The following is a 23,432-nucleotide window of genomic DNA, read 5'->3' as shown; positions in this document are numbered from 1 at the left end:
TACGGTGCGTGGATAGACCTATGCTTCCCAACAGGATTCCAGCATCCTATCCCTGAAATTCGGATTTAATTTCAGATGGGGCCCAGGCATCTATTTACTTTAAGTGTGCCTCTGGTGATGTTAATCTGTGAGAGCTGAGAGCTGCTGCTTAGCAGAAGAATCCATTTACCTCTCCTCTTTTCCGACTTGGCCATTCTTTAGTTCTCCAAGGTAGCAGATTGGTTGCCTTCTTCTATATCCTTCTCTGTGCCGAGAGCTTTGTCTTAGACCCTGAAACCATCTCTGCGATTTCTGTCTTACTGGTGAGTGTCCTGTTTTCCTTTCCTCTTGTTTCTCTAACGAATCACAAGCCTTTGATTGTAAAGGCTTGCTCCCTTGTGCCTATGCTCCCCCTTGGCTGCAGGGTTTCAGTATGCCGTCTCAGTCTTCTCGAATGTCACCTTATCAATATTTTCTTCTTGTGCCTCCCTCTGTTGTTACTTTTTTATTTAAAATAAACACAAATATGGCAAACTCCTACAGCCTCTGACAGCTGGCAGCCTACATGCTTGGCTGCTTCCACCTTCGGGGTGCCGATCACTCTGGCAGACTGTTGAAAGTTGTTGTGACTTAGGGAGCAGCTGGTTTTTCTTCTCTTCCTTTCTTCCTTTTTTTTTTTTTTTTTTTAACTTTAGTGCATTTTCTCTCTTAATTATCAAGGTAAATAGATGTTTACTGTGAGAGATTTGAAGAGTTAAGTCTAAACAACAAATATTTTTCATGCAATTTTCTCCTTATGTGGTCAGTTTCAGCTCCAGCAATTCTTCATGTGTAACCTTGGGTTACTTGTCTGTTGCCTCATATGTTAAAGAGGGATGGTGGACGCCTGGGTGGCTCAGCCGTTGAGCGTCTCCCTTGGGCTCAGGTTGTGATGCTGGAGTCCCAGGATTGAGTCCCACATCAGGCTCCCTGTGGAGGAGCCTATGCCTATGTCTCTGCCTCTCTCTCTTTCTGTGTCTCTCATGAATAAATAAATGAAATCTTTAAAAAAAATAAAGAGGGATGGTAACAAAAACTTGATAGTACAATGGGCAAAAGATGTGAACGATGACTCACCAAGAAGAGATTTAAATGGCCATTAAACATATAAAAAATATTCAAGTTCACCTGTCAGAAAAATGCAAATTAATGGCAAAGATTTTAAAGCTGGACAATACACTTTGTTTGTGAGGCGGGAGAACAAGCAGGCGTTCTCATATGCTGCTCAGGAGAGTGCAGAATGGCTCTCCCTTAGAGGGGGAATTGGCAATTTCCAGATGACTTCTATGTTTACAATTCGATCCCACAATCCCACTTCAAGGAATTTACTCTGAAAATGTATCTCAACAATATGAAGATAGATATGCATGAGATTACTCATGGGAGCATTATTCATAATTGCAAAACACTGAAAATAACTTAAATCTCTTAATACAGGAAATATTTATTGAATAAACTATGGAGTATTCACATCAAGGAAAATTATGCAACTGTAAGAAAGAAGGAAAAATAGCTCCATAGACCAAAATGGAGTAATTTTCTATAAAATAAAAGCAAAAGTCAAAGTAGTATATATATAACCCACTATTTTTTGTGCAAGAGGTGAGGTCAATAAGAGACTATTTATTGCAAACAGACACACACACACACACACACAAAAATAGAATTTTGGTTTTTAAATATCATACCACAATAAAAAGAGGTATTGCTGCTTGAATTAATAATGGCTGATTCCAGGGCCAGGGAAGAGAAAAACCCAGAGGAGCCTGGAATATCTTGGATAAAAGGCAGAATGTACTTTAAAAATAATGAGAGGGTGCCTGGATGGCTCAGTTGGTTGGGGATCTGATTTTTTATTTCAGCTTGGATCATGATCTTAGGGTGGTGGGATTGAGCCCCACATTGAGCTCTGAGCTTGGTACAGTCTTCTTGAGCTTCTCTTTCTCCCTTTCCCTGCTCATGCACTCACTCATTCTCTTTTTCTAAATAAATAAATTAAATCTTTAGAAAAAATAATAATGGGAAACTGTATTAGGGTTCTCCAGAGAAACAGAAACAATAGGAGATAGATAGATACACAGATAGATAAATATAGATATCTAGGACACAATACCACATACATAGTGTTCTTGCTAAAAATGAAGACAAACACAAATTGAAGAGAAATCAAATAAATATATATTTGTATATAATATAAAAACTGTATATTATAAGGAACTTAAGAATATATTTATTATACTGGATTGGTTCACGTTATTATGGTGACTAGCAAGTCCCAAGATCTGAAAGATGAGTCAGGGAGCTGTATATCCAAAGAACCAATGTTGTTCCAGTCTGAATCCGAGGCTTGAGAACCAGGAAACCTGGTTGTGTTCCAGTCCAAAGACTGGTAGGCTTGAGACCCAGGATGTGTGAATGTTTTGGTTCAAATCCAAAGGAAGAAAAATGCTGATATCCCAGTTGGAAGACTATCAGGCAAGAATATTTCACCTTACTTGGGAGAGTCAGCATTTTGTTCCATCAAGTCTTCAACTGATTGGATATGGCCCACCCATATGGAGGGCAATCTGCTTTACTCAGTCTGCTGACTTAAATGTTAACTGCACCCAAAACACCCTCACAGAAACATCCACAATAATGTTTAACAAAATATGTGGACACCCCATGGCCCAATCAAGTTGACATGTACAGTTTGACCATCAGAGGGCCTATGAATAAAATAGGAATTGTGCATCCATAGAGATAATAAATCAAGAAAGGATAAATAAGTAAAAGGAAATCTCTTCCTTAAAGGAGAAAACCAGGAACGATACTTCAGCATTTTATGACCTTTATAGTAATAGCCGATATAGACAGCTATCTATAAATAGGACAATAGTAAATGAAGGTTTGATGAAGTGAAGCAGCTATCCACACTTTTAAGGAACGCAAAAAATTAATAAATAAATAAAAAAGGTAACTTCACAGTGGAGAAAGCTGACATTACCTAATGGCTTTGGCCACATTTAACACACCGATAATGTGACAAACTAACATCATGTGCCTACTGATGTGATGCGCTGAGAGGGACACAATATTGCCTACATAGTGTTCTTGCCAAAATTGGAAACAAACACTAAAGGAGGGGAAATCTGCAAAATGCATGGCGTATTAACTTAAAGACATCAACATCATGAAAAGCTGAGGAACTCTTTCAGATTAAAGGAAACTAAAGAGATATAACATCTGAATGCAATGAATGGTCCTGGATTAGATTCTGAATCTGAAAAAAAGTTGCTATTTAGGACATTACTGGAACAATATAGTCTATAAAATGTTAGTGCAGAAGCATGAGATTTCCTGATTTGATCATTATACTGTGGTTACATAACAGAACACCCTTGTTTTAAGGAAATACACAGTGAGGTACTTAGGTGTTAAGGGTTATGATGTAGGCAGTTTACTCCAATTGCTCAGAAAATATATGTGCATGTCAAGAGAGAAAGACACAAAGAGATAGAAAGAGAGAAAGATAAAGTAAATATGGCAAAATATTAATTAAAATATAATTTAATTTACATTAAAATGTTAATATAAATTAATTAATTTATATTAACATAAATCCAAGTGATGATAGAGAAGAATTCTTTGTAGTGTTCTTGCAAGTTTTCTGTAAGTGAGAAGTTAGGTCAAAATAGTTTTAAAAATTAAAAAGAGGTCCCCAGGTGGCTCAGTCGCTTAAGTGTCTGACTCTTGGTTTCAGCTCAGGTCATGATCTCTCAGGTGGTGAGATCAAGCCCTGACTTGGGTGCCGTCTGTGCTCATCGCAGAGTTTGTTTAAGATTTCCTCCTTCTGCCCCACCCCCGACTGATGCATGGGTGTGTTCTCTCCCACAGAAAGTAAATTATCTGGGAAGTTAAAAGTTGTCCTGGGATTTGGATCTATAACTAACATGACTGTAGTGTAATGAATGGAATCAAGGGTGTGCAAGTCAAATAACCACATCCTAAATGCTTGATTACGTTCCTACCCTTGCCCAGAAGGCCACCAAAGAACAGCTTCCCACTGATTAGATGTTAAGCTAAGACATTTAGATAGAAGAGCCTTCATTTGGGTTGATCCTGAAAGTTACAAAATCAAGTTTTGTTTGTTATATAAAAATGCTGTAAAATGGTAGTTAGTTATTGATGAATCAGACATGTTTGAAAAGATGTGGCCATTTCAAATTTCTTTAAATCAGTTTTTGTCTTGGGGGCAGGTTGAAAAAAATATGTAATATAGCCTGTAACCAAAAGATCTTTTAACAGAGTGATCCTGTATTTGTGAGTGGCTAGAAAGGAAATACATTTTCCCCAGCATTAAGTTATCATTGTAAAACCAGATCATTAGTTGTAAAAGTGCTGTTAGTTTAAGGTTTAAAGGAATCGATATTGAAAAATTAAGTTTTTTGCCCCTATTTATCTCTCCAGGAAACAGTCATCATAAAATGTATTCCCTTGCCTCTTGATAGTTAGCAGATGCTACTACATCCCCATAAAACAGAGCCTAAGATGTCTAATCCTATGGGGCAGAATTTGCCATAAATGTCTGAAGTTATTTACTTGGCCAAGATTTATGTTATACATTGAAATTAAGTCTAATCTTAAAAGAAATAACCCATGTAATTAATACTTAGGCATACTAGAGAATAATTTGAAAGCATATGTTACAAATTTCTGATATAGAGTGGTAAGACAACATGCTAAAATCATGCACTGATGCATAGAAATAAAGCTCAGATGGAAGAAAGACAAAATTCCAACCCTCTTTGGAAAGTGCCATTTTTCCAAATTCCCATTTCAGTCTGTGGAGTAAGGGCCATTAATTTACATCAAAGATAACTTTTTAATTCTGAGATAAACTTGGTGATGCCTGAAAAAAAAAAAAAAAAACAGTGTGAAGGGTCTTTTTTTGCAGGCGTCTATGAAAAGGGGTGGGGAATTTCTTCAGCTCCTCTGGTGAAATTGTTTTTCCTCACTCTCCAGCTGTCCAGGACTGTTTTGTTGTGGCAGTGGTTTGGGGAGTGTGCAAAAAGCACGGTTAGTCATATTTTCAAAGCTTGCTTTATTTTTGATGATCAAGTGGCCAAATCTGTAGCTGTGAAGGTTGGCCTTTTAAGAAAGGATTTAGAATTATTTTTGCTAAAGCTCAATTGTGGCTGAAATGTCATGATTTGTTTAGGAGAAAGTCCAACTTGATGTTGATTTGCCATTCTCTTGCCATCCAAGGGCACTTCATTTAGAGATTGAGGGATTTTTCCCTTCCCACTGTCTTGTTTTGTTCTATCATTCTCTTATAAAAACAGCTCAAAAAAAAAAAAAAAAAAAAAAAAACCAGCTCAAAAGCATCAGCATTTGGCCAATTTGTGATCTTCTATTTTAATCATGATAGGGTGGCTTAGGATTCCCTAGTCAGATTTAAGAAGGTAGTTTCAAAAGAAAAATTCTTACTCTCTCTTTCAGCTCTCAAATCCTCCTCCTCCTTCCTAATTCCACATAGTTTTAATTATAATAAAAAATAACTAATAACATCTGAATTTTTTCAAATATAAAAGTTGGAATCTCATGCTTCAAACGTCCAATATTTATTTGGAGAAGTAAAACAAAACAAAACAAAACAAAACAAAACCTCCTTTTTGGTCCAAGGCATTGATGTATTTTAAAAAGTGTTTGATTATTCATTAATAAATATTAACATTCTTTCATATTTATGAATATTTGCAGTCTTCCTTACAACCATGCTGTTTATCTATGTTAAAGATGCTTCTAAATACCTAGTTCAATCACTTCAATTTACTGGTACTCCTGTGAACATAGAGATAACAGAACTTGCCTTCATGATTTAAATCTCTCATTTAGCTACCTCCAAATTAAAACTAAGATCCTTCTCTGCTTAAAACTAGATCACTTTATTTAGCAAAGAGGATTAAAATTTTACATCTTTATGTCATTTTTAATTGATTCCTTAAATTAAAAGTTAGCATGCCATTAGTCTCAAGCAGATATGGAAATGTCAGGCATCACTTAATCATCAATTTAAGAAATTAATCATGTTGTGGAGAAAACCCATCATATTGTGCAAAGCTTTAAAGAAAAACATGAGATTATCAGTAAATCACAAAATAGCCATTCAACATCTGATCTTAGGAAACAATACAAAATCTATCTTTTTAAATTTAAAAACTCACCTGGTTCTCATAAGGTATTTAACTATTACAAGTTTGCTGTGTTAAAGATAGCTTCTAATCCTTTCATGGGTTACATAAGCTTACCCCTTAGTTCTGTCCCAGCAGGTATATTTGCTTCTAACCTAGATTAGACCATGCTTACTCTTAGTGACTGCAAAGACAAAATGGATATCTGATATTTTTATTCTTGAAAGAAAAAGTTGCTTCCAGAAAATTAGCCTCTCTTATATTACTTACAGTTTGGAGAATGTTAGATTTTAGAGAAAAGATGCTCTTGATTTTTTTGAAGGAAAAAATGTCAGGGGAATTATATTAAGAATCACGGGTTTGGTGGCACGTGGGTGGCTTAGTCAGTTAAGCGTCGGATTCATGATTTTAGCTCAGGTCATGATATCATGGGCCATGAGATCACGCCCTGCAGTGGGCTCCGTGCTCAGCAGGGAGTCTGCTTGAGATTCTTTTCCTCTCTCCCTGTCCTCCCCCACCCAAATCAGTCAATCAAAAAAAAAAAAAAAAAAAAAAAGAAAGAAGAAAGAAAGAAAGAAAGAAAGAAAGAAAGATAGAAAGAGAAAGAAAGAAAGAAAGAAAGAAAGAAAGAAAGAAATAAAGAAAGGAGGAAGGAAGGAAGGAAGGAAGGAAGGAAGGAAGGAAGGAAGGAAGGAAGGAAGGAAGGAAGGAAGGAAGAAAATCGTGGGGTTAAGGGCTCCTGGGTGGCTCAGGACATGGGACTCTTGTTTTCGGCTCAGGTCATGATCTCAGGTTTGTGAGTTGGAGCCCCAGATCTGGTTGAGAGTCTTTCCTCCTCCCTCCCCCTCCCCCTCCGCTCCTCCTCCTGCTCCCTCTCTCTCTCTCTCTCTCTCTCTCAAATAAATAAAATCTTTAAAAAAATCATGGGGTTATAAAATTCTCAGATTCAAAGTTCATATATAGAATATTTAGATATAGTACTTTCATTCTGCTACAATGGAAACCACACTAGACAGGTAGTTACAAACATCTATGCTTCAATCCCAGTCCAGCCAGTTGGACTTGTGGTCATGGATCAATCATGTAACTTCTTTAGGTCAATTTCCTCATCTATAAAATCTGAAAGATAATGTCTTTTCTATTTAAGGATTAAATAAAACCACGAATGTAAATATGGAATATGAACTATGACACTATTTGTAGAGACATAAAAAAAAGCATATGCCCAATATTCTTTGAGGAGAAAGGATTAGCCCTACATTCTTTAATTCAATTTTTGGCTTTCATAAGCCCCATTTTCTTTGATTCAATCTTGGGATAATGTTATTATGACTAAAGTCAGATTGTTGAACTGGGATTTGTTACATAAGGAGATTGAGAATGTTTGCAACACATTTGCTTAGATCAGTAGTTCTCAAAGTTTTTGGTTTCAGAGTTGCTTTGCACTCTCAAAATATTTCCTCCTAGCCTGTGATTTGTGTCCAATATATTAAATTTGTTTTAGGCTGCTTTTGGTATTGTGTGTAAGAAATCTTTGCCTAATACAAGATCACAAAGATCTTCTCCTATGTTTTACTTCTACATGTTTTATAGTTTTGCTTTTACATTTAGGTCTATGATTCATTTTTAGCTAATTTTTTAATATAATGCAAAATATGGTTTCAATTTAAATATTCTGTACTTGGAGATCTAATTGTTCCATGGTAATTTATTGAAATGATTATTCTTTCTTCATTGAATTGACTTTGAGTCTTTGTGAAAGTTTATTTGAATATATGCATACAATTTCTGGATTTTCTATTCTACTACATTGCTCTGTTTGTCTACCATATTGTCATGATACCATAGCCATATAATTGTAGTGTAGGTGCTCCAAATTTGTCAGTTTCTATAAGGTACCTGGTAGGATTTTGATTTCATTGCATCAACTCTATGTATCAATGTGGATGAAGTGACACATTGCCAATATTAAGACTTCCAACAATTAATATGGTATCTTTCCCAATTTGTTTGGATCTTTAATTACTCTCATAAATGTTCTATAGTTTACAGTGAACAGGTCTTACATATATTCTACCAGACTTATACCTAATTTTTCATATTTTTTCTGTTAGTATTTTATCTCAATATGCAATTGTTTGTTACTAGTATTTAGAAATACAACTTTTTTATATTTATGTTGCATCCTAAAATTTTCCCAAACTCATCGGTTCTAGCAGCTTTCTTGTAAATTCCATGGGAATTTCTCCATAGACTATTATGCCAGGTGTGAATAAAGAAAGTTTTGTTTTTCTTTAAAAAAAGTATTGAAGACCCTAAAAATCTTTTGTGTATTTGAGTTACATTTATCTATATTTAGAGTACTATAAATTAAAATGGAAAAATATTAAAATATTTATTTATTTCAAAGGAGTAGCAATAAATTTATGCATGTTAACATAATAATGTTGGTGAAAAATAATCATAATTTTGAAAATGAGAAAATAATTTTAAAAGTAGTGTTGTTTTACATTTTTGCAAATCTCTTTAATGTCTGACTAAATGGAAAACAGCTGGATTTTCACTTCTGCTTCTGCATTCAATCTCTTGCAATACCACATGTCATGTAGCCTCTGAAAAACTACGTTCTATACTCAGGAGAGGATATGAATGAATAAGGGGAAAAAATCTTAATATTATTACAAAAATAATTTGACCACCTGGAGCTCCTGAAATGGTCTTGGGGCCCCCATGTATTCCTAAGTATTCTGAGGACTGCTGACTTAGAAGTTACTAAAGACGTACATTGCATCTTGTGTTGTGATGAAGGTACATTCTATCAGAATGATACCTAAATCTGATTTAGTAATCATAAAAATCTTTCTAGGCTGTTGTTTAAAGACCTGATGAGTTAATAATAATCTCCTATGAACTTAACAGTTATTCTGTTTTTTAAAGAATGGAGGTATAATTAAGATATAACATTGTGTAAGTTTAAGGTGTACAATGTGTTGATTTGATATGTGTTGTGATGTGATTACCACCATAGTGGTAGCTAAATTTAACAATTATTCTTATAGCTAAACATACTAATTTGCTTTCAGAGGAACTGAATTTTCTCTACTTCCCTTGTATAGGAAGGGATTAAAAATGTCTTTTTACAGTCAAAAAAATAACAGGACTCCTCTGATTAATTTCTCTATTGGCTTATTTGTATAATTGGTGACTAGATTACAAACTTATTTCTTCAGAGAACTTAAGAGGAACAATTTAGACACAAGTGTAAGATGTTACTATCCCACAAGCAGAGAGAGGGGCAGTGGTAGAGGGAGAGAACCTCAAGCAGATTCCCCACTGAGCACAGAGCCAGACTTGGGGCTGGATCTCATGACCCTGAGATCATGACCTGAGCTGAAATCAAGAGTCAGACACTTAACTGATTGAGCCACCCAGCTGCCCCTCAAAATATGTTTTCAAAGTATCCTAAAGCAAAAAATAATAATAATAATAATACCCTAAAGCTAGTACTTTTTCTAGAAAATATTTTGAATCTGCATTGTGGAGGAAAATTTACTATACTTAATTTTTTCAAAAGTGTCTGTTTTCTACATAAATGGTATGATTAATATTGATAGCTAACATTTATGGCAAATTTCTTTTTTTAAAAAAATATTTTGTTTATTTATTTGAGAGAGAGAGAGCTACAGAGAAAGAGCACAAGCAGGGGGAATGGAAGAAGCAGGCTCTCCACCAAGCAGGGAGCTGGATTCAGGGCTCAATCCCAGGACCCTGGGATCATGATCCAAATTGAGGGCAGACACTTAACTGACTGAGCCACCCAGACACCCCTGTGGCAAATTTCTTATACTGTACTTACCATGTGAGTGCTTTACATGCATTAGCTAACCTAATGGCATTTGCTCATCACTTCAGAGGTCACAGAGGACTTTTTGAGCATATTGTTCCAAAAATCCTTGTCAATTCCTGGAAGTGTCTAAAGGGTTAATCTTCATTTTATACAGCAGGTAATTGAGGATACTTCACCAAGGTCACACTGCTAGTTAATGCCAACGCTTTCCTGCTATCCTTGATTCCACTTGCATGGCTAAGCCATGCTGTTGTTCTTTTATAGATCTATTGTATAACACTAAACTGGTGAATTCAAAATATCAGCCTTCTTGGAGGTGCTTCAATAGTGAAAACGTGACATTTTATGTTGAAGTTGGAGCTTTGAATGTGAGAGTCAATAGCAGGAGTAGTTAGATCTGGGCTGGGCAGTGTACCCATTTTTCAGCATATTGGAGCAGTAGGGACCCCAACATACTGAAGACTACCCAAAACTACTCCAGATGGAAATGCTGAGACTGGTGAGCTATTCCTGCTTGTCTTCTTACAGGGGAATGAAAAGTTATGGGGTATATTGCAAAGGCACAAGCTACGTAATATGGAATCCTGGCTTGGATTCAAAGGACCTGAATTCATGGTTCATTTCCATCATGAGTTCTGGAAACTTGGGCATATCTTTGGGTTCATCTCTGTCATCCCTTGAAACTCTGTGAATACTTTCTGTAACTAGAAGCCTCAGAGACAGTCTCTTGCTAGAGAAGCACAACTAAATGTCATTGATTTTTCTGTGAGATGGACAGAATAATATCAAAGTTACAGTGTTTAAAATGCTCAAACAAGTTGATATCTATAAATTAGCTCTGGAACTGGAAGAAGCCTCCAAAACATTGCATTATGTGTATTATTTGCCATATTTAGTTAGAGTAATTAATGCTAATCTGAAGTCAGCCACATTGGAGTAAGTTAGAACATTCACATCTTTTTTTCTTTTCATGTGCTAAAAGTGATGCCCTTTGGATGCTGCAGTTTATGCATTTGAAACTCTAAGTTGGGGTAACTATAAGAACCCAGGGTTACAATACACTTGATATAATATACTTTCTATTAAAGACAGTAAAGAATCAATTCCAGAGATGTCACTATTTAAGAGGATGAAAACGTTTGACAAATATTCCCTTTGTTCTAAGATGCCTTTGCAGAAGTTGAGCAAGATAATAGATCAATGGGAAAGCCTGGACCAGGTAGGTAATAAATTCCTACTCCATTCACTGTGGCAATGAGCACTTGTTTTGCTGAAGTGTGACTGGCCAGATGTTTCATGAACAGAGTGCATTGGGGTGCCTGGGTGGCTCAGTCAGTTAAGCATCTGACTTTGGCTCAGGTCATGATCCCAGCCTCCTGGGATCAAGCTCCGAGTTGGACTCCCTCTCTGCAGGGAACCTGCTTCTCCCTTTTCCTCTGCTTACCACTTCCCCTGCATGTGCTCTCTTTTTCTCTGTCAATAAATAAATAAAATCTTAAAAAAAGGGAAAAGAGTGTGTTGAAGAATAAATTTAGGTTTTGAGTTTTTTTCTAGGTTGGCATTTCTGGGATCCATTCAGGTCTTTTTGATCCTGGTAAGCATAATTGTGACAGATCTAGATCCCATTTGGAAATAATAAAATATCTAGAGTATGTTTTAGGTTCAAACAATTACTGGTGATGTCTAGCTAAATGTCCCAGTAGATTAAAGCCCGAGGATTCTAGAAAGACTTAACATTCCCATTCCTCATAAACAAATGATTAAAAATTTTCTCATAAAAATAAATGATCAAAAAATACTTTTCATCCATGATTAGAAATAGTATTAGTGTTTGCTCCAGGCATCCAGTGCCTCCATCAACAACACTTAGCTGAAATGATCTGGAGGCACCACAATGAGAAACAGAAGACATCTGGATATTCTCTGTCATTTTTCAGTGATAGCATTTGTGAGAGTAGGAAATCAGATGATGGGAAGATACTGAACTGGATACCTTTATTATTGACTGTTAAAACCCCAGGGAACAGGATAAAACTACTCTGAAGACAGTGGTGTTGGTAAGTAGACTCCAGGAACCACACAGGGTGCCTACTGCAGACTCGGGCTGAATGCGAGAGTGACAGTACATTGACCAAGGCTGAGAGGAGCAAGCAGCCCTGCTGGATTATCCAAGAAACGTTCAGGAGGCTGGTTGATGGCAACCGCATATACTGAGTGTTTGTAGTATGTCATCAGGGATTGGAGGGGACTGTTGAGGACCTGGTGTATCAAACCAAAATCACGACACTGAGCCAGAGACATGGGTCCCTTCCCGTGTAGAAGGATCTAGCCAATGCAAATCCAAGGTTTGTTTAAACCCTCCAGGGGCTCCCCAGTGTCCATAGTGCAAAGCCCACGCTCCCTGGCAAGACATAGAAGGCTCTCCAAACTCTAGGCCTTGCCTGCCCATCACACTTCAGCTCCCATTTCCCTGGGCTTCATGCTTAAGCTCCCCTGACGCCCAGCCTCTTTTACTTTTCTCCTCGCAGCGCCCTGCTCGCATCTTCATGCCTTTGATCTTGCAGAGACTTCTTGTCAAAATGATCTCCACCTCTTTCTGTATCTGCCCTGTCCTTTTCATCCTTTGAGAGTCAGCCCTGGCACTTAGGTCCTCTGAGAAGGCTTCTCTGAATGTTCTTCTTCCGCATCTTGGTTCAGAGCATGTCCTTGATTCTCCCATAGTATCTTGTATACATCTACTATCATTTTACCCTCCACCTTCAACTATTATTATCATTTTGACATTTGTAGTGCCTCTTTTAGATTCGAAGTTTCTTGAGAGTAGGGACTGTACTTTGGGGAGATAATTCTCCATGAGTGTCTTGTTTCTGCATGTCCCATCAGCAAAGGTACTGACTATCTTTGTTTTGTGTTTTGTACTACCCTTTCAAGGTTGTTTGAGCAAAAAGCCTTTCATGGTAGGTGCAGTGTCTTCCTCCAGAGCAGAGGACAGGTTTGATTATTGTCCAGTATAGTAAAGATATTGTCTTCTTCCAGGAAGAAGGGCAGGCAGGCTTATTGCCCATAATAAAATATTTAGGTTCTCTAAGTTCAAGGTTCCTCTTTTATAATGTACATCGCTGTAGATGCAAGTATCATATGACCCTCCTTACATTATCTTGTGGGTACAAATGTTCATGCATTGGCTATAGCTATTGTTGTAAGTAATAGACTATCTTTTGCCTCAGACCCATGAGTGGTCTGTCTTCCACCAGCATCCCTGAAATTGTGGCAGTCTAACTTGTTAGCTTTCAGGGAGGATAAAAATCGCAGATTCTTTATAATTGTTTACATGTGTTATATTCATTGTTATACTCCCAGCACTGAGACAGTACCCAGCATATGGTAAGTGCCTGATAAGTGTTAGATGAGTGCATGAGCTGACCTCATGCTAGAGAAAAAAAGCAAAAAAGGGCAGCACAAGGTGATCGTTCCACTCAGACCCTATCTTTGTAACTACATCTCTGCTTTCTGCTTTGCCATCTCCATCATGTCTGCAATGGACTTCCCAGATGGCTCCCAGAATGTTTCCTAATTGCATTTTTGTTAATGCCAGGAGAGAGTGTGTGGACCCTTCTGTGATATTGTTTTGGAGCATGTACCCAAGCCATTGTCATCAATGCCATCTCACATGCTTACTGGGGCAAGATACAGTGATAAGTTTCATATAATTGAAGTTAAATACTCATATTTGAATTATTGGTCCTAAAATAGACAGTATAAAAAGTGTTTGTATTAAACATCTCTGCAAACCACAGAATTGTACACCATAGGGATTCAACTAAGAAGGCCATAACTAAATACTCTTAGCTTCTTGTGAACAAGGCTGGATGTATGTCATTTATGTCAAATATGCTGGAATGACTTTCTGAAAATGTGTGTTCTTATCTCATTCCCACATAGTATGGAAAATTTAGTCAAGAGTTTAGGAGGTGAAAAAGGATGAGTGAAGGCAAGTGTTCATAGCTAAGGAACCAGAGAAAGCATTGGTAGACTTCAGAAAGGCTAACTTATAATTTTTTATCTCTTATTTGAAGCCAAGTTTATTCTGTACACTTGAATGTCATATTTGCTCTTAAATATTACCACTTTATGTACAAAAATTTTGAGAAGTGTATTGATCTTACTTCAGAGAAGACCCCCAAAAGATTCCTAGACATAGGGAAATGTTTCTAATTTAAAAAAAGTAATTTTAGGAAAAGTTTAAGTAAGGAAGGGCTATTAATCCTGAGATTCAGAAGAGATAATTTGAAATTTTGAACAATGGAAACTTTAGGAAAAACAACTTTTCATTATATCCTTTCCCCCATCTCAAATGAATTTGGTTGGGTGAGTTGATTGTAAGCAGGTTGGGAACCTATAATTGTACTTGTCAGTAAAGACATGAGGTTTTCTAAATAATAATAAAGAATGCTCATCGCATGATTAGCCAGTCTTTAAATTATGCTAGATTCTTAGTGATTTCAGGCTTGTGGATAAGATTTCCCACTGGATTTTTTTTAAATCTTCAAATATTGTTATTTTCTTTTTAAAAAACCATCTTAACCATTTTTTGAGTATACAGTTCAGTGGTGTTAAGTATATTTACATTGTTGTGAAACAGATCTCCAGAACTTTTTCATCTTACATATATGAATTTCTTTATCCATTAAATAGAAACTCCTCACTTTCTCCTTCCCCCAGCTCCTGGAAACCATCACTTTCCTTTGTCCCTTTATGAATCTGACTACTTTAGATAACCTCATATAAGTAGAATCCTACAGCATTTGTCCTTCTGTGTCTGGCTTATTTCACTTAGCATAATGTCCTCAAGTTTCATTTATGTTTTAGTATATGACAGGATTCCCTTCCTTTTTAAGGCTGAATAATATTCCGTTGCATGCATATGCCACATTTTGTTTATCCATTCATCTGTTGATGAACATTTTGTTGTTTCTACCTTCTGGCAACTGTGATATGAAATACATGTATGCAGGTGTATTTTTAAGACCCTGCTTTGTAGGATTGCTGGATCGTATGTTAATTCTATGTTTAATTTAATTTTTATTTTTTTATTATTATTTTTTTAGGAAACTTCATGTCGTTTTCTATAGTGGTTGCACCATTTTCTGATCCCACCAACAGTACATAAGGGTACTGGTTTCTCTGTGTGGAGTTCTTAAAGACTGTCTTTCCTCTTTGAGAGATACCGTTGCTTTTTTTTTTTTTTTTAGCTTTTGAATTAAAAAAAATTATTAGACTATTTTTTAGAGCAGTTTTAGGTTCACAGCAAAACTGAGTGGAAGGATATAGAGATTTCCCTCATACCCCCTGCCTCCACACATGAATAGCCTTCCCATTATCAATATTCCCCATTAGAGTGGTACATTTATTAAAGTTGATGAACCTATATTGACACGTCTGTATCACCCAGAGTCTATAGTATACTTTGTTTTTTAAAGAATTTTATGTATGTATGTATGTATGTATCTATCTATCTAGAACGTGTGAGTAGGGGAGGAGCAGAGGGAGAGGGACAAACAGACTGCTGAATTCAGAGCCCTATGTAGGGCTCAATGTCATGACCCCGAGATCATGACCTGAGCTGAAATCAAGCGTCAGATGCTTAACCAACTGAGTCACTCAGGTGCCCCATCTATAGTTTATTTTAAAATTCACTCTTGCTTTTGTACGTTCTGGGGATTTGAACAAATTTATAAAGACATGTATCTATCATTAAAGTATCATACAGAGTAGTTTTATTGCTCTAAAAATTCTCTATGCTCCATCTATTCATCTCTCCCTGCCTTCAACTTTTGATATCTTACCGTCTCCATAGTTTTGTCTTCTCCAGAATGTCATATGGTTGTACTAATATAGTATGTAGACTTCTCAGAATGGCTTCTTTGACTTAGTAATATGTAATTGAATTTCCTCCATGTGTTTCACGACTTGATAGTTCACTTCTTTAAGCTTTAGAGATCTAATGTGCACTGTAAGGACTGTGGACAATATTATATTATAATCATTGAACTTGCTAAGGATTAGAACTTAATTATTCCAAACACTAAAAAGAAAAGATAATTATGTAACATGATAGAGGTGCTAATTATCACCCAATGGTAATAATATTGCAATATGTAAATGTATCAAATCAACATATTGTACACCTTAAATTTACAGTGTTTTATGTCCAATATATTTCAATTAAAACACAATTCCAGTGGCTCCCTACTGCTTCAGAGGCTGAACTAGACATCTCTACTGGTGCCTAATGGTCCTGCCCAGTTGCTTTCCCATCTCCTTCCCCTATTCTTTTTTTTTTTTTTTTCCTTCCCCTATTCTTATTTGAAAAATATTTCCTCACTCCACATTGTCCTGATGTATCAACCATCTAAAACCCCTACTTCTTCCTCAGTTTTACTGCTAAAACTGATATGGAAGATTACACTCTTCTTTTTGGATTGCAAGCCATAGGAATGTAGGTCTGGGCTTCTGGCTGTCTTTTTTCCCTTAAAAAAGCCTATACAACTACACTGATCATGGTGAGCATTATATATATATATATGTATATATATATATATATATACATATATATATATGTATATATATATTTTTTTTCCCTTGGCCATCAGCTTCGAACCCTAACATCTTTCCTACATCAGTAACAAATGCAAGTAATTCATGTAAAGAATACCTTTAATTAATATTAAACCATATAAATTAGTGCTTTTAAAACATTCATGATGCACTAATAGCAGAAATTTAAATAAAGAAAAGAAAGGACTCCCCCCCCCTTGAAAGTTCCTGTGAGTTTTCAAGGGGGAGCAGGGCATATATGACATTTTGGTAAATTCTGTTCAAATTCTTACACAAGAAAATGGAAATATCTGACCTAAATGTCTTCGATGCTCGTGCACAACACTACCTTTTCTCGTTAAGAGTACAGTCAAGGGATCCCTGGGTGGCGCAGTGGTTTGGCGCCTGCCTTTGGCCCGGGGCGCGATCCTGGAGACCCGGGATCGAATCCCACATCGGGCTCCTAGCATGGAGCCTGCTTCTCCCTCTGCCTGTGTCTCTGCCTCTCTCTTTGTGACTATCATGAATAAATAAATAAAATCTTTAAAAAAAAAAAAAAAAGAGTACAGTCAAGAGGAGATCCTAGGAAAGACATTTCACTAACCAAAAGTATATATATATATATATATATATATATATATATATATATATATAAAACCACTGTTTTGTACACCTGAAACCAATATGATATTATATGTCAACTATACTTCAGTAAAAAAGAAAAAAAAAGGAAATAAAAATTTAAAAAAGCAAAAGGAAAAGCTTGTATTTACCAGGAGAAAATAAGGTTAATATACAGAGTGAAACAAAGCAGAGCTGGTCAATGGAAGGAGAGACAACTGATGCTATGGTTTGAGCTCTTAGATCCACTCATGATATTAGAGTTGTCAGGATTAAATGAGTTAATAAATGCATGTAGGTGACCATATACATAAGGGGGTACATGTTCAATAATTGTTGGCTATCCTTAATTGCATCTCAATATACAATATTTCTCTATATATTCTTATCTTCTCCGATTGTATTGTAAGATTTTTGAGAGCAGGAAGTAGGTCTTACTCATCCCTGTCCCTCCCATGGCCTGTGCAGAGCCTAGCTTACACTAAGGTTCAGTAACCCTTGTTGCAGAGAATTTAATAGATCAGCTCATTCTGATTCCTGCAAGACCTGTACAGTATGTGATTTCAGCATCATATTTCTAAACAAGTCTGGGATTTTGTTAGTAGATATGTGCCATTTATTTCTAAGATGTGAAAAGTATCTTTTGCCTGTGGGTTTGTTGTTTCTTTCAGAGTTCAGTATCCAGACTTGGCCTAGGTTGCCATGATTTTTTTTTTTTTTAAATAAAGGTAACAACTATTTTTATTTGGATTTTTTCTGATATAAAATTCATTATCTTTTGAAGGAGCTGAAATTAGGAGATTTTTCTGGAGTAAAAAATACATGAAAACTCCTAACTCCTTATGTTATGTATGCTTGGAAAGATAAAATTGTTCCTGGTGCTAAGCTATGAAAGACCAAATCACTCCCAAATCTCACAGATAGCTGAAATGTAAAACATCGTAAAATTAAGTTGTTTATGTTGCCTTTGATGCATTTTTCCTTTTCCTATAAAAGATGGATATAAAAAGGATTCCTGATGATTTTTTCATGTTTTTAATGCGTGTACAGACATCCTAATGTCTGTTTACTTTAATGCTGGCATTTGAAGCTGTGTTCAAGTTAATTATTAATGAGAAAAATGCACTGCCACCAGTATTTTCAATTGTGAGGGCATGGTGAAATGGAATGTTTGTTTTCATTTCCTGCTGGAATTCAGTGGACAAATGTGGACTTGATAATGTGATAAGTAGAATTTTTAGTTTGAAATTCCCATTTCCACAATCAATAGCCTTGAAATGGAGGATGGGAAACATTGTTCTAATGATTCAATAAAGTATATGATTTGAATATCAGCCGTCATAAAATGACAGGACCTAAATTATTAATTGTTTCAGGTCTCCAGCTGGACCATTGGTTCCTGACATAAAATAAGTGCCAGGAGAAGGATCCTTTGTTAACAAGTGCATTACTTAGTGTTTGCTTGGGAAAGTCTGTCCCTTTAGTATCTTTTCCATCAGGAGCACCTTCTTCCAGCACTCTCATTGAGGTGATTTTAAAAATATATTTTACAGAGAGACTCATATCTTTTTACAAATAATAGGGTTATTTTCCTCCTTTCCAATCATCCTGTCTTATTTTTTATTCTTGATTTATGGCATTGGCTAAGATCTCTTATCCAATGTTGAATTGTGGGCAATGTAACAGGGATTTTTGTTCTGTTCCTTCTTTAGTTGTTACTAAAACTTTACCATTAAGTGCAAGATTTCTGATAGATATCTCTGATTGTATGGAAAGACTTCTATTCTATTCCTAGTTGGCTAGTAATGGTTTTACTGAATAGTGCTTTTCTGCATTTATGAAGACAATTGTGTGTGTGTTTTTTCTTCTCCTTTAAAAGACAAAACTGCTAGATGTGTTCATTTTGAACCATCCTTGCCATCCAAAAATTTGATAGATACTAGATATTGGTCCTAGTATCTATCAAAATAGGTGTAGATTTGTAAATATGTTATTTAGGATTTTGCACTTATGTTTAAGAGTGATATCAGTCTACACTCTTCTGATTTTGAGCAGAGCACACCACTCTTCTTCCTGCCTCTCTCAGGACTTATTTCATTCCCTATACACCTTGTCAGCTCCCAACCTCGAGCTCAGCAAGCCTCTGCCTCCAATACTCTTGCTGGGTTGTATTTCTGTTCTTTTCTTGCTGTATGGGGTATTTTATTTTACTTTTATGTTGCTTACTTTTTGTTTTTGTTTTAAGTTGATCTATTTAGAGTGTGACCACTTCCACTCCCTGTTGCAGCCTTGCTTCCTGTGGTCATCAGGTTTTATAGACTCAGGGGAAAACCATTTTCACAGGGCAATGTGCTCGGTGCCATCAGCAGTATTTAATAGGTGCACTCCTAATTCGCTTATGGGGGGTTTTTGGTGAAGATGTTGGCGGTGCTTCTCAGAGACTGCTATATTCTATAACTGTTCAGTAGAAATTATACATGCTACAATCCAAAAGAGAATGCTAATCTTCAACACATGCTAATCTCCAAAACATTTTATGTCTTTCACATCACTCCAACCCTTCGGTTGGAAACAGAATGATTTCTTTAAAATGTAGTTTGTTTCAGCACAACAGCATATGCTTTTAGGGGCAGGATCCTTTGTTGTTCCTTTGCTTGTTTTTTTTTTTTTTTTTTTAACATTTGGCTTTGAATTTCAACTTGTTCAAGGAGCACATTATAGAAGTTGATAATTGTCTGACTTTAACAGCCCTCATCCATTTGTGGGAGATGTAAGAGAGAGAGTGTGACTTATTTGTGTAAGCAAGTACTTCCGATTTCAAGATGTTTTGGCTAACCTAACTCTATCTTTGTCTCTCCTAGAATATGTCCAGCATAATGCTAGGCCAAGCATCATACATATACTAATTAACTTAAAGAAAATTATATTTCCTGCAGACATTTTGAACTACATTTCAATCTAAGTTTGTTTGTTATTTTTTGCTTAGATGCTGGATGTATTTTTCTTTCTCACAGAAGTGATGGAAAACCTTTATTTCTGTTTCTCGACTAATCCATACACTTTATTTAGCCCAGATGTTAGGAGAAGCACATGGACGCAACTTCCTACTATCATTCCTCTTATCAAATGGACTTCGGGTCTCAACTAATAGTATCTATGATCTTTTTCATTTCTTTGTCATTAAGATATTCACAAGCTGATAAATTTTTAAATTCAGTCTGAGAACAAAATCATCTATCACATTGTGTTGCCTAACTGTATCACTAAGGCTTTATTTCTTGCCCTTTTGACATTAGCACAGGAGTCACACAGTGTCACTGTATTTTGTTTACTAATAATTGTGTTTAGCCAACAGTGTTTGTTTACTTATAGAGAGCTTCATGTTTCTTTAAGAAGTTTCATTAATTTATTTTTTATTTTTTATTTTTTTATTTTTTTATTTTTATTTTTTTATTTATGGTAGTCACACACACAGAGAGAGAGAGAGAGAGAGGCAGAGACACAGGCAGAGGGAGAAGCAGGCTCCATGCACCAGGAGCCCGACGTGGGACTCGATTCCGGGTCTCCAGGATCGCGCCCTGGGCCAAAGGCAGGCGCCAAACCGCTGCGCCACCCAGGGATCCCTCATTAATTTATTATCAGAGCAAATGGGGTGAATCAAGAGATTCTAGAAGATCTTAAATTTCTGGTGATTTTGAGTAAGTATACCTAAAGTACCCATAAAGCATGTCGTAAAATAAAATAATTGTTTTCTCTCTTTTGCTTGCTTCCTAGCTTTCTTTCTTTCTTTCCTTCCTCCCTGGTGCAATTTTCTTTCCTTTTCAATTTCCTTCTCTCTTCTCATTGTTTCCAAGGAAGGGGGTATGGCATGGCAAGCTCCTGAAGGGGAACCCCATCTTGAGTGAACTGGATTTGCAGTTTGAAGCCTTGTGCTTTTGGCTAAAGTTTGGAACAACCAGACATGTCTCAATATAAACATTTCGTCCAGAGTGAGATGATACTTCGACTTCTCTATTTAGCGTCAATTTAAAAGTCAGGACAGATGGTGTGCCATTACTTTTATTCTCTGGTGGAGATGAAATACAGGAAAGTATTTTATTATGCAGTTGTTAGGGATCCAGACTTTCACCCGCCCACTGAACCCTGACATGTTTAATGACATGGATTTCTGGGGGGGGGGGGGGCGGTTTCTTGACCTGTGATATCTGAATTGGTGGGGTCACGCACTCTATGTAAATGAGACTTTTGGTGACTTTTTAAAGAGACTCAAGCACGCAACAAGCCTTGCACACTGAACAGCTAAAGTGGGGCTTGGGAACAGAAGCTCCTCTTTTGCTTTAAAGGCCACGACGAAAGTTAAAAGGGGCCAGTTCCCCTTCCTCCTCCTTTCGGAAACGCTGAGCATCTTGTCTGAATTGGAATAGAAACCTCTCCGGGGAGGAATCTGGTTCGAAGAAAAGAGGTTCAGGAGGAGGGGAAAAGGAAAAAAAAAAGTGTTTGAAGAGTTGGAGGGTCCAGGAGGAAAGTGTGTGAGTACGCACGCGTGGGTGCCAGCGCGCGTGCATGCCTGGGGGTGGGGGAAGCGCGCGTGTACCTGTGTGCGGCATGTGTGCGTGTGCACACACGTGCGTGGGGGTGTGGCCGCGCGCGCGCCTGCGAGTGTGTGCGGGGCGCCCGTGGGCGCCCGTGCGCGTGAGTCGGGGTCGGCGGAGCTGCAGCGCGCGTGTGCCCGGGCGCGGCGGGCGGGACAGGCGGCGCGGGCTCAGCGGTGGCGGAGCGCGGCGGCCCGAAGTGAGGCGCCTCGGCGGAGCCCGCGACCTCAGAGCGACGCCCGGGCGCGGCCGGCGGAGGGGAGCGGCCGGCAGCGGTCTCGGCCCGGCCCGGGGCCCCGCAGTCCGCGAGTGTGCGCCGCCGCCGCCGCCCGCCCGGGAGGGGCCCCGCAAGGACCGTGCAGTGAGTATGGGGACCTCAAGGCTCTGTTTCCCTGTGGCGTGGGGCTAAAGGCGTCTTGGTGCAAAGAAAGCGAGGACTCAGCTGACCCGAAAGACGGGAACGCCGGCTCCCGCTCCTTTCCCGGGTTGCCCTTCCTCCCGCTGCCTCCCGAAGCCCTCGCACCCGAGACGACCGGGCCGGTGACTCCCCCGCTTCCCCGGGCCCAGGGCTGCTAGCTTTGGAGCTCGGACAGGGACAGCACTACCTGTCGGCGTGTGCTTTGCGTCCTTGCTCTCCTCTGGGGTGCGAAGGTTCCGGTAGCGCCGTGCCCCAGGTTTGCCGGGGAGCCTCGGCCTCCAGGCTCCCTGCAAGAAGTGCGGAGTCCGCTTGCAAAAGTTTAATTCTCACGTCAACTCAGAGGGTGGCAGTTTGCACTGTTTAAAGAAAACCCATATGCCCACCGCAGGAGTCTCTTTATTATGTAACACGGTTTAGGAGTCTCTTCCGAAGCCATCCCCGTGGCACCCCACCGAGGAGATCACCGTTTTCAATTGTGTAATCCACCCTCTCCAGCCCAGATCAGAAGGTTTCTTCTCAGCTACGGGAAATGGTGAAAAACTTGACACCACAGATAATATCCTCCTGGTAGGAAGAGATCGAAATTTGCAGGAGGGCTGGATACCTGGCTTTGGTTTACTTCTATTTAGATACGTATTTTTAAGAGCCCGGTTTCTATTTTTATGAGGATGAGAAGGAGCGTTGGAGGGGCAAAGAAATCATTTAGTTCTCAAGTTTGAGGCTGATTTTTTTAAGTTCTTGCTGCGCATTACCCAGATTCTTTGGTGCTGTAGTGAGTAGTTTCTTTTAGTTTTCATCTGGGTCACAGAAATAATTTTCAAGGCATTTAATTTTCTTTTCTGCCTTTTTTTTTTTTTTTTTTTTCTTCGACTCTTGTGCTCAGTCCTGTTGCCTGGTGTGAATTACACAGCTTAAAAAGAGCATTTCCGGGGGCTGGTTGGAGTTTATGACCTGGGAATCTTGCTGGAGAGATTAACCTCTTCACGGCTGCTTCGCAGACCAGACTTAGTGATCCAAAGCCTCCTCGGGTTTCTGCTCTGGAAAACTGACACCACCATTCCTGGCTCTAGTTAAAGCTTGAAGAATTACTTCCCAGTTCCCTGCCCACACTTGATAAAAGTGCCTTCAGCATGATTCTAGGAAAATGTTAACTACCTTTGCTCTCT

At 38.0% G+C, this 23,432-nt stretch overlaps 1 protein-coding gene across 10 annotated transcripts in view; it reads left to right on the top strand.

Moving 5' to 3' along the window:
- The first annotated feature begins 20,786 nt into the window (after positions 1 to 20,786).
- Positions 20,787 to 23,432, top strand: part of FREM1 (FRAS1 related extracellular matrix 1) — a 164,745-nt gene continuing 162,099 nt past the window's right edge. For 2 of the 10 annotated variants that reach the window (XM_038552425.1, XM_038552424.1), the window contains exon 1: positions 21,039 to 21,785. The gene's annotated coding sequence lies outside the window, so the exon portion shown is untranslated. Of the gene's footprint in view, positions 20,955 to 21,001; positions 21,786 to 23,432 lie in introns of those variants that run through there. The other 8 variants (XM_038552420.1, XM_038552427.1, XR_005366778.1 and 5 more) reach the window with 8 other exon arrangements.

The sequence above is a fragment of the Canis lupus genome, chromosome 11 (genome assembly GCF_011100685.1).
Source record: "Canis lupus familiaris isolate Mischka breed German Shepherd chromosome 11, alternate assembly UU_Cfam_GSD_1.0, whole genome shotgun sequence".
Taxonomy (NCBI): Eukaryota; Metazoa; Chordata; class Mammalia; order Carnivora; family Canidae; genus Canis; species Canis lupus.
Note: the sequence above shows the minus strand (reverse complement) of the source record. Positions and strands in the feature narration are given on the sequence as shown.